Source organism: Balaenoptera physalus, assembly GCF_965194825.1.
Source record: "Balaenoptera physalus genome assembly, chromosome: 8".
In the NCBI taxonomy this organism is placed as follows: Eukaryota; Metazoa; Chordata; class Mammalia; order Artiodactyla; family Balaenopteridae; genus Balaenoptera; species Balaenoptera physalus.
Genome location: NC_138887.1, coordinates 60,284,834 through 60,295,460, shown reverse-complemented (window position 1 = coordinate 60,295,460; position 10,627 = coordinate 60,284,834). Strand labels below are relative to the sequence as shown.

Sequence of the window (10,627 nt, the reverse complement as noted above, 5' to 3'; positions counted from 1 at the left end):
TTAACATGGATCATTTAAAAAATAATTACTTACATGTCAATAATACCTTAGCACATATACTTTTTATACATTTGTTTTCAATCCTGTTAGATTGTTTTTAAAAACTCTGGTGTTAGTAAGAATGACTAAAGAGGCAGAAAGTGGTACCTTCACATATTGGGAAAACATACCATCAAGAGATACATATTTGATGAAACATTTTTTGAGAGCAATGTATATGCTAAGTTCTGCACTCACAGGTAGGTACTGTTAATTCCTTCCTAATACATTTATTCACAACTCATCTGTCTATAGATGGATTCATTCACTGAATTAAATTTCTCAAGCATATAGGGGAAGTCAGAAAGAATTTAAGAGATTCTGACTTTGATCAGAAAGCTAGAGTACGTTTTGGATTTAGAACAAGCCAAAGTGAATTCTAAAATAAGTAGGATTTGTTTTCAGCTGATCCATATCAAGCCGATTTTACAATTATTGAAATGGTTTTGAGATTTAAAATAGGCTGCTTTGGGGACTTCCCTGGTGGCACAGTGGTTAAGACCTCACGCTCCTAATGCAGGGGCCCTGGGTTCAATCCCTGGTCAGGGAACTAGATTCCCACATGCATGCTGCAACTAAGAGTCCGCATGCCACAACTAAGACCCAGAGCAACCAAATAAATAAATATTAAAAAACAAACAAACAAAAAAACAGGCTGCTTTTCTGCGCCAATCCACCGACCCTCACTTTGGGTGCCATTTTCACCTTAGACATCCCAGATCTCCCCACAACTAAAGGAGTGGTTCCTAACATGTGTGGGATGGCCTTCAGACTCTATTCAATGCTGGGAACAGTGTCCATTGATGGTGATGCCCATGCCCTAGTGGTTGTTAGTTATTTTCAATATCTTCTCTGATTGTTGACTAATTACTAAACAAGGTAACTTGTATTTGCCTAAGTGACACCAAAAGTGTGGTGTCAAATTAAAAAAAAAAAAAAGTTTTACTGAGTTTTTCATTTTCATCACTTTATGATGGTCTTTCAGCCAGCAAATCCAAACAAGAGAATTTGAAAGGTGTGCATCACTGTTATGTCTGACATGGTAAAAAATGCTTGAAATTATTGTTATTCCTATTGCACTAAAAATAAAACATTTTTAAACAAAAGTGAACCCATGTCAGTATCGTTATGAAACCTGTCAGTTCTACTTTTCAAGAGTAGAAGTGAATCAGGGTGTAAATTGACTCCTGGAAAAACACAGCATCTGTCACCAATCAAGCTGGGGCCCCAAGGATGGGGAGACTTTTGAGTACAGTGTCACATAGTTCCTGAGACTCAGGGGCAGAACTCAGAGGCAGATAGTGGTTGAGCCACAATCCCAACATCCAGATCAGTATTCCACACAAAGACAATATAACTACAAGAACATCTCCCCATGCAGCAGGTATAGATTATTCTATTTGTGCTGATATTTTATCACTAAGGTGTGAAAAGTTACAATCTTAATTTTATTAATCATGTATAAACTTGAAACATATGCAAATATGATTGAAGGCATTGATAATAAAGGAATGTAACAAATCTATGAGATTTTTTTTGATTAAGCAGATTGTTGGAGATCAAAAAAGGTTCATAATGTACTATGTGGTTGAAGATGCAGGGCATTCTTATACATGTTTATAAATTGATGTAACATTAAAACATTAAATAGATTAATACTCTTACATTGACCCTTTAATTTCACTTCTGGAATTTATTCCACTGGCGCATCCACATATGAAAGCAATTATATATGTAAAAGTCAAATCATTACAGTTTTTTTTTTTTTGGTAATAAAAAAACGTTTAGAAGAAACAAATATGTCTATTAATAGGAAACATTCTATGAAACATTTATATAAAGGAATACAAGGCATAAAGAAATGTCACTCTGTATGTACTGCTATAGAAAAATCTCCAAATAATATTTTAAGTGAATGAAGCAAGTTGCTGAAGAGCATGTAGATGTAGACTAGTTTGACGAAATAAAGAAAACCTATACATTCTGACAGATATATGTGTTTGTGTGTATATATGTGTGTTCATATATACATATATATGTTATGTATACACACAATGAAGACATAAGAACCCGTTAATAGTAGTTGCCTTTTGGTGTAGGAAACTAAATGGTCAGGAAATAGGAGAAGGAGAAATACTTAATTTTATCCTTTTAAAATTTTGTACAATGTACTAGGGCTACTTATTAAAAATAATTTTTAAAATAAAAATAAAACTAAATCACCCATTAATTGCCATTGGTATAGAGCCCTGAGCTAGGAATGTAAAATACCATTTCATATACTATACTCTCTGGCTTCTTCCTTGCCTTAACTATTACTATGCCCCAAATCAACAAAAAGTGGGGACTTCTATCAAACATTTCATATGTGCAAGGATCTCTTGGGCTCTTCACTGTAAAAAAATTACTTTCAATTTGATTTAGGGCCTCAAAATGTTAGATTTAACAATGAATTCTGTACTTTCCTTAAACAGTTCTTGGAAACACTACACTAAAATCTAAGGTGAAGCTTGGATAATCAATGCTTCTGGGGATTCTATGTCCTATTCTCACTTTTCTGAAGAAGTTGCCAGCAGCTTGCAAACAGAGTGTTTGCTGTTTTAATATTGTGCTGGTATTTGTTTTCACATTATGTATGTGTGTGTATATGTATATATACATATATGTGTGTGTGTGTATATATATATATAGACACACTTAAATGACATTGCAGAATTTGGCAGCAAAGTGGTTTACTTTTGTATAAAAACATATTTATATTTTATTGAAACCCTTTTTGCTACTGCAAGTATTTAAAAAAAACAAACACACAAACAAGCTTTAAGCAACTCATGCTTGACACAGAAGCAGCAAAATGAATTTAAACAAGTATAGTAAGGAAAATAAGGTGGCAATGTTAAAGAAGAAATTATTTATGACGCTTGAAAACCAGAAAGCAGACTTTATTCGAGGAGAGTCATGGCAATGGGTGTAGGGACCACTGCAATGGGATCCTGCAGTGGGGAAGAGAGACTGGATTCAACTCAGAATACAGGATCGGCAAGTGGAAATGTACAGCCAAGGAGCAGGGTGGGTGTCAGTAGATGGAAATTTACTAAGAGGAAACATCAGGGGTAAGGGGAGAGTCTGGCTAAAACGACCTAATAAGTTTCTTGCTGCAGACAGGCCAGGGAGATCAGATATCACCTGGAGGACAGTGGAGGATGAGGAACCTGATCAGATATCAAGATATCAAGAGTGATCAGATATCAGGCGTGATCAGATATTAAGCAGGGTGGCAGAGGTGGGGGGTTCCTGCTAAAACTGGATTTTACAAGGAAGTATACAGATGGGCCTAGAAGAAGGTTCAGGAGTCTGACTAAAGCTTAGTCAAATAAAAAATCTTTATCAGCAATTTCTTTTTGCCAGGTAGTAAAATACTCTGGTCTCTCTGACATTAAGTTAATGAATCCCTGCATATAAACATCTCTCTGAAATCAGAGATATATTACTTAAGATATTGGAGTAACTGGTACAATTGTTTTGGAGAGCAAGGTAAGGAACGGCATCTTTCATTTATTTATTAAATATAATTTAAAGAGTTTATGAAACTTCTCAAGGTCTTTTAAAATTTATTAATAAATTTTTGTATATTAATGTTTTATGAGTCTTACCATTAGAGATCATCTAGAATTTACTTTTAAGTACATTGAGTTTAATTTACCTTAGACCAATATTTCTTGCAGTACTATTCATTGCTTTCTTCTTTGAATTACAAAGCTTTTTAAAATAAATGTAACTGGAAGAATGAAATTTTACCTATCTCCCTTGCCCCCCTATGAGAAGAGACTAGGTAAAAGAATGATGCCTTACCTAAAAGCTTAATGAAGTCAATGAATTTAAAATTTATTACAGTTTTTAGCATGTTTCTTCTGTTTGGTTGCTTTTATTGTTAGTTAAAGGAGGAGGTATTAAGGTACATATGGCCCAGCCAGTTTCCATTAGGGTATTGTCTTTCAGAATTAATTTTCCTAAGTAGGTACACATGTGCTTATGTGCATGTGTGCACGTGATACAGCAGTTCTTGGGCACCAAGCGTTTTTTTCTCAATTGAATGAATCCTACCTGACAAATGTACGACTTCGTGAAAAGAGACAGATTTTGAATCAAAATTAGCTTTTGTGGGTAAGGATGTAATTGATGAACACTCTTCTCACAGTGAAGGTGTGAAGAAGGTAAACCTACAGGCAGGGGAGTGAGTGAAAGGACTCACTTTGTAGGAGATCATTTGCAAATAAGCTGTAAAAAGTAATATTAGCAGCAAATCCTGAATATGTTTTATAAATATGGTAATTTTCTTTATCGTTCTTCAACCATTCAGTATATTCAGATGTAACCATGCCAATAAACGTGGACCTCAGGTTACAAAAAAGTCTTCATACTTTAATATTAGGTATAGATTCGGCATTTCATTATTCATTTTTCTTGAATAGAAGACTTACAAGAAGGAGAAAGCCAGCACAAGAGAGAGAGATTGGAGAAGTACTGCATAAAATGGATAAATTCATATAATTTAATTTAACTAAACACTCTTCATGACTGAACTACCTAGATATTTGGGGCAAAATAATATTTACTTTCTTTTATTAGGGAATTCACATCCCTTAGTTCTTCAACCACCTTATTTTGGAACACTTCTTTCTAACAGTTTATACCTATTGCACATTACTGCTAAATGGATGCCTAAATTTCCCTTTAAATACTTCTTAATTATAATAGATCAAGTAACCAATAGATCAAGAGCTTTTACAAAGGAACAAATTTGCATACTTTGTAGGTTGAACCTATCACTAGTGACAAAGGTATGATTATTTTGACTGCTTTGTTGATTATATCTATTCACACAAAAAGAAGTGGAGAATTAAAGAAACCATGTAGACATATACTACACCAAAATGACACTTTCATCCCAGATCATTAGTTTTCTAAGATAAAAATCTTTTCATTTGATTCAGTTGGAGTCATCAAAATAATGGATTAAACTATTTAGCTTGATCTGGGGAGACAAAGATTACAACGATTAGAAGCACCCTAATACAGTGCAACACTGACTATGCAGTAGATGTTCAATAATTGATATATAATGCCATGAAAATAACATGACAACAGTGATCTATAGTAATAAAGAAAACTCACCACAGCAAAACATAATAACCAGGTTTTGACAGCATATACTAATTTTTAAACTTTGCAAATGTTTACAATGTTTACCATTAGCAAACAAACAAACAAAAAACAGACAGCTATCTTCAATAGCTTAGGGAACCAGCCACTCGTTATTACTAATTATTTTGTATTCAGTACAGATACTTAGGACATCAATTTTGTTCTGAAGAGTTTGTTTTGTTGACTCTATGGTTCAACACTGAGATTGTGGCTAATGGATTTTCCTTATGGAATTATACATGACTGTATCTGTCCTCTGGTCAAATGCAACTTTCACTAACATCTGTGGGAATAAAAGAGTTAAAGTATTTCCTAATGGAACTACATTGCCTGTAATTGCAAAGTCAGTGGCCCTGATTCATGGAGATAAAGGTGGGGGTGGGGCGGGGCTACTTTAAAGGTAAACGGAGAGAAAATCTATTTGTGTATTCTAGGATAGTACCCCTTCAAGTGCCACTCTTGGAAAGGTTTTCCTGCTAAAGACCACTAAAGACACAGGGTTACTTGCAAGCTTTAGATTTATACTTCCTCACAGCATTCAGAGAAAGTAATTTCTGGTCAGAGGCTGCAAAGAACATGACAGTGACCCCTGAACATAGTAATCAGGCAGCCAGAATGGTTATAAGTACTCTTAGACAATAAAGATCCTAATGCCATAGGGGCTATTTGCATTAAGAAGCAGCCTGAAAACACCAAGGGGTGTTTTTAATAGAGCTGACTTCATAAAGATTCGTTAATTGGAAAAATGGAGGCAGGCAGGAAGGAAGGAAGGTAGGAACCATGAAAAAAAGGAAGGGTGGAAAGAGAGATGAAAGAAGGAATTCAAATCTAGCAAAAGCACACAAATGTGTAGAAGAATGCAATATAATTATGACATGTGATAGCAACACAGTCTCAATGATAACTTCATACTAAAAAAACCCAGAATTGTGCAAAGGTCTGCAATCAATCACTGAGGACTCCCGAGGCATATGGATCAGGAGAGAAGCAGGTCATAAGCAAAGAGGCTCAACCCATGATTAGAAAAGCACCAGTCTGAAGAAAGTGTCATGTGTGCATTATAATTACTTAATTAGATTTCAAAGCCTAACTGAATTGAAAATAACTTGAAATATACTCTTCTAACAGCGCAGCTGTGGTGGTTGCTACATACAAAGTTCTGAGTCAAAGAACATGTTTAGCCAGAGAATACATGTTGGTATTTAAACCAGAAACACATGAAACAGAAAAACTGAAACTTCCTTGTAAAACTCACTGAGGGGTGCTAAACACGTGTACTGCGACATATCTGACCCCCCCCTTATATGGGTAGCTAAAGAAATAGCTCCAATTCAAGAATGAGTTTCACCTTAAATATGATAACCAAGTATTGCCCATTTGTTCCAGAGGTTTCTTCTGTGATATCTTATTTATTCAATGAACTGCAACATTTTTTTCAAAACTTCTATGTTAATATATGTTAAATTTGTTATTTTCCTCATTGTATTAACTATGTTTTTAAGACATGAATTTAAAACTTTAAAAGCTTTAAAAAACTTTTAAACCTTTAAAACTGCCTTATTTGTGCATTTTTATACTGTTTATTTTCCAAAAGGCAACCGTTTTCTTCCCAGAGCATCTTGGCATCTCTTTTCAATGGAAAAACTCTAGTTTTAAAATACCAGTCTGGCTGAAATCATTGTTATATCTGGCTAGTGATTAAAAGCTTACTGCTGGTCACCCAAGCATTTACACTGTTTACTATAGACTAAAGTTAATAATTTAATGGTTTATGGTTAATAAAATACAGTTGCTTTTAAGAAGCAAATTATTGCCAGAACAAAGTAATTTATCTTTCCAACATCAGACATAAAAAGAGAGTTGTAATATAAGGCACAATGAAAAGCTATTCACCTTTTTTTCAAGGCGTTCTATTTCCCTAAGACATTGTAAACTATTGTTTTAACTGCTATTGAGTCTTGCTTCAACAGTACAACATACATATTCCTAGAAGAACCGACATATCAGTATATAAATATAAATGTTAAATATTTAATTCATACTAATTATATTCTCCCTTAATAAGTTATTTTCTTAAAGTATTGGTTTGTTTACAAATGAGAAGCTGTAGATTCGGTTAAATTTCCCCCGAAGAACATTAACCATAACCATGTTAAAACTATTGATACGTTAAACATTTATATAGCACACCCATTTTATATACAGTTTTTTTAGGTTATTCTCCTGTGTTGCAAATGAAGTCATGTCTCTTCACATGTAATTTCACTATGTCTTTTTTTTTTTTTTCAGCAACAGAGACATCTATGGTTTAATGGATGGGGAACTTACACGTCTGAAGCAAGGTCCTGGAGCGACACCCCATCCTGTGCTGCCGAAGGCGGGCAGGATATGACGGCAGTCTTGACCCTCCCGGGAGGAAGGGGAGGTTACCAGTTAGAGGCGAATTGATGTCAGGTGGGCTCATTAGTTACCAGAGAAACCAGTAGAGGGACGCGCCCCTCACCGCCCCTTTGATGAGAACAATCACCAGCTGGGGCCTGGGGCGAGTTCGTAGGAAGTTCGGTCACGTGAGCAGGGTGCAGGTGAAGCAGCCCCATATGTTAGTGGACGGCCAGCACGGGTTTACAGCTCTCAGGCGCCACATGCTGGTGGACGGCTCCCACAGCTTTCCGTTCCTCGTCCTGTATTTCCCGACGTCTCGCGCTCACCGGAGTTTCCTCAGTCTCCCGGCTGGCTCCGCCAATTGTTAGACTGACAAGGCCTGTGCTTTCCCAGCTTCAAGGCTGAGGAAGAAGCCCGAGTCAGCAACAGAGACATCAATGGTTTAATGCATGGGGGAGCTTACACGTCTGAAGCAAGGTTCTGGAATGACACCCCACCACGTATGGCAGACGGCAGGCAGGACATGGTAGCAGTCTCTGCTCTTCACTATGTCTTGGTAGTCTTCTTAGTTTCCTCCAGGCCCTAATTTATTCTAGCAGATGGCAGTGTTATTCTAGCAGTGTTATTTATTATTATCTTAGTGATATTAGTAGGATGTTAGGAATCTAAGCTCCTACTAGCTATTATCAGTGGTAACTTCACGTTATGATTTTATATACAGTAATACACAACTTTCAGAATAGTCATATTGTAATCTGCAATAACAACTGGATGCATATGTCCGATACGAGGGGGAAAATAAACTATCAAGGGCGGAATCTGCTGAAGTAGCAGGAATCATACATTGAAGAGTCCTCTCTTTGTGGTGGCATGGCCGGTTAGGTGTCCTGACTGATCCCATACTATTCATCTGACTATAAACAACTAAAAAATTAGTTAAACTATACCTGTTTAAAAGTATTAGCAAGATAGGAAGTGAATAATACTTAAAGCTCCAAAATGAACAAAAGGCAGGAAACTAGAAGTAAAAAGATCACTAAAGCTGGCCTTTTCATTCAGATGAAATCTGACTTTGATTTCAGTGCTTCACAGGGCCTAAAGAATAGGAGAAAAAGTCCAGGGCTGCCCAAGTTAGAAAATCTGCAGGAGACACTCCCTACGAAGTCAACCTCTTCCTGCTAAAAGCTGGAATTCCAAAGAAATGCACACATGATATATGGGTAGAACTAGAGAGAAATCCAATTTGTTAAACCACTGCAAGGGAAATTTCCTGGCTTACACTTGGTGCTGAGTAGGGGACATATATGGGACTCAATATTAAGATTTCTAACCACATGATGGTTTAGCAAATTTGCTATGGAAATTCATCTAGGTGGTACTAAACAAACAGATGAAAACAAAACAAAATTTTAAAAAATTTAAAAAATCAAAACAAGAATTTAAAGTGATCAAGGGGATCCACTTCCAATATGGCTAAGCAAGCTACTACCAGACCCATCTCTCCTGCAGATAACTATTAAGTAGAAAATTATGAAAAAACAATGAAATGACAGCACTGGAGAATAAAACATAAGGCAAGTCAATTCTTGAGAGGAGTTAATATTCAGAGAAAGAGAACAATATGGGTGTATTATCCATTTTTATGGCTTTTAGCCTTAAGCATTCCAAAGATGACACTATATAGAGCAGCTAAAATTCTGATAGAAAGCTCACAGTCTTTCCAGCTTAAAGAACCAGAGGACAGATTTCAGGGCAACCAGAGCCAATGGAAAGTGAGGGAAGAGTAGCCCCAAATGATTAGTATTGCTCATATCTCTGGCTGACCCCTGAATCATGCACATGTGAGACTCCAGCTAAGGAAAAAATAACTTACCCGAGATTTGGGTTGCTGCCCAAGAAATGGAATTGGTAGTCTGAATCTGACCAAAGTATTTGCTAAGATAAAAGATTCAATGTTCTTTAGAAGAATATAAAATAGTCTAAAATCTCCACAATATAACATTTGCAATGCCCAGAATTCAATCCAAAATTACTCAACATATGAAGAACCAGAAAAATATGACCTCTTCACAAAAGAAAGACAATTAATGGAGACCAGCCACAAGATGACTCATATTTTGGACTCGGTGGACCAGGATTTTACGGAAGTTATGATGTTTGATGACATAAAGGAAAATGCTCACTATAAATGAAAAGCTGGGAAATAGCAGAAAATAGGTACTCCAAAAACATAGTGAATATAACTTTATTTTAATGGAAAGAACAATATCTGAATTAAAAACAAAAGTAAAAATACAGGTTTCAGTAGTAACAAATACACCTAGCACCCAGACTTCAATTTTTAAAACCATTCTCCAATAAAAGGAACCAGAGCTCCTTGGAGTAATGGCTGTTCTAGGACTTGAAGCATCTTGTAGTATTAGAAAGACAATGTTCAAGAAAATAAATAAAAACGTCTTTAGTAATTGGGGATGTCAAGGGACATAAAAGCCAACTAAAAAAGTTCCCAATGGCTAATGCAGGATCAATTTGAGCAACAAAATAAAGAAGTATTGGATTATAACCCAAAGCATGAAATAAATATCCATAGGTTCATACTGATATAAATGATTGAAAAGTAGATAAATGGGACAAAGAGAGAAATTTCTGATGCAGAAGAATTCCAAATAATTTTTATAGGTACTCCACCCTCAAGGAAGTTGAGTATAACTCCCCACTCCTTAGAGTGGGTTGCATATAGTGTCTTCATTCCAAAGAATACAATATGTAAAAAGGGAAAAAGAACTTTACAATGAGAAACCTAACAAACACTACCACAGCCAGGTGATCAAGGTTGACATTAAGTCAGGTTGATTGTATATACCCTTCATATGGTGTGATGAGAATGGCACTTAACTTCTGTGATATTTCTCCTAAAAACCCATTACTCCAGTCTAATCATGAAAAAAATCAGATAAATCTCAATATACGGCTATTATACAAAATACCTGACCAGTATCTC

General features: G+C 35.8%; 1 long non-coding RNA gene across 1 annotated transcript; it reads left to right on the top strand.

The window, feature by feature from the left end:
* Positions 1-582: 582 nt before the first annotated feature.
* On the top strand, positions 583-8,463 carry LOC309665621. The gene is made up of 2 exons (XR_014266584.1): positions 583-3,573; positions 7,534-8,463. It is a non-coding gene; the product is annotated as an uncharacterized lncRNA (long non-coding RNA).
* The last annotated feature ends 2,164 nt before the right edge of the window (positions 8,464-10,627 follow it).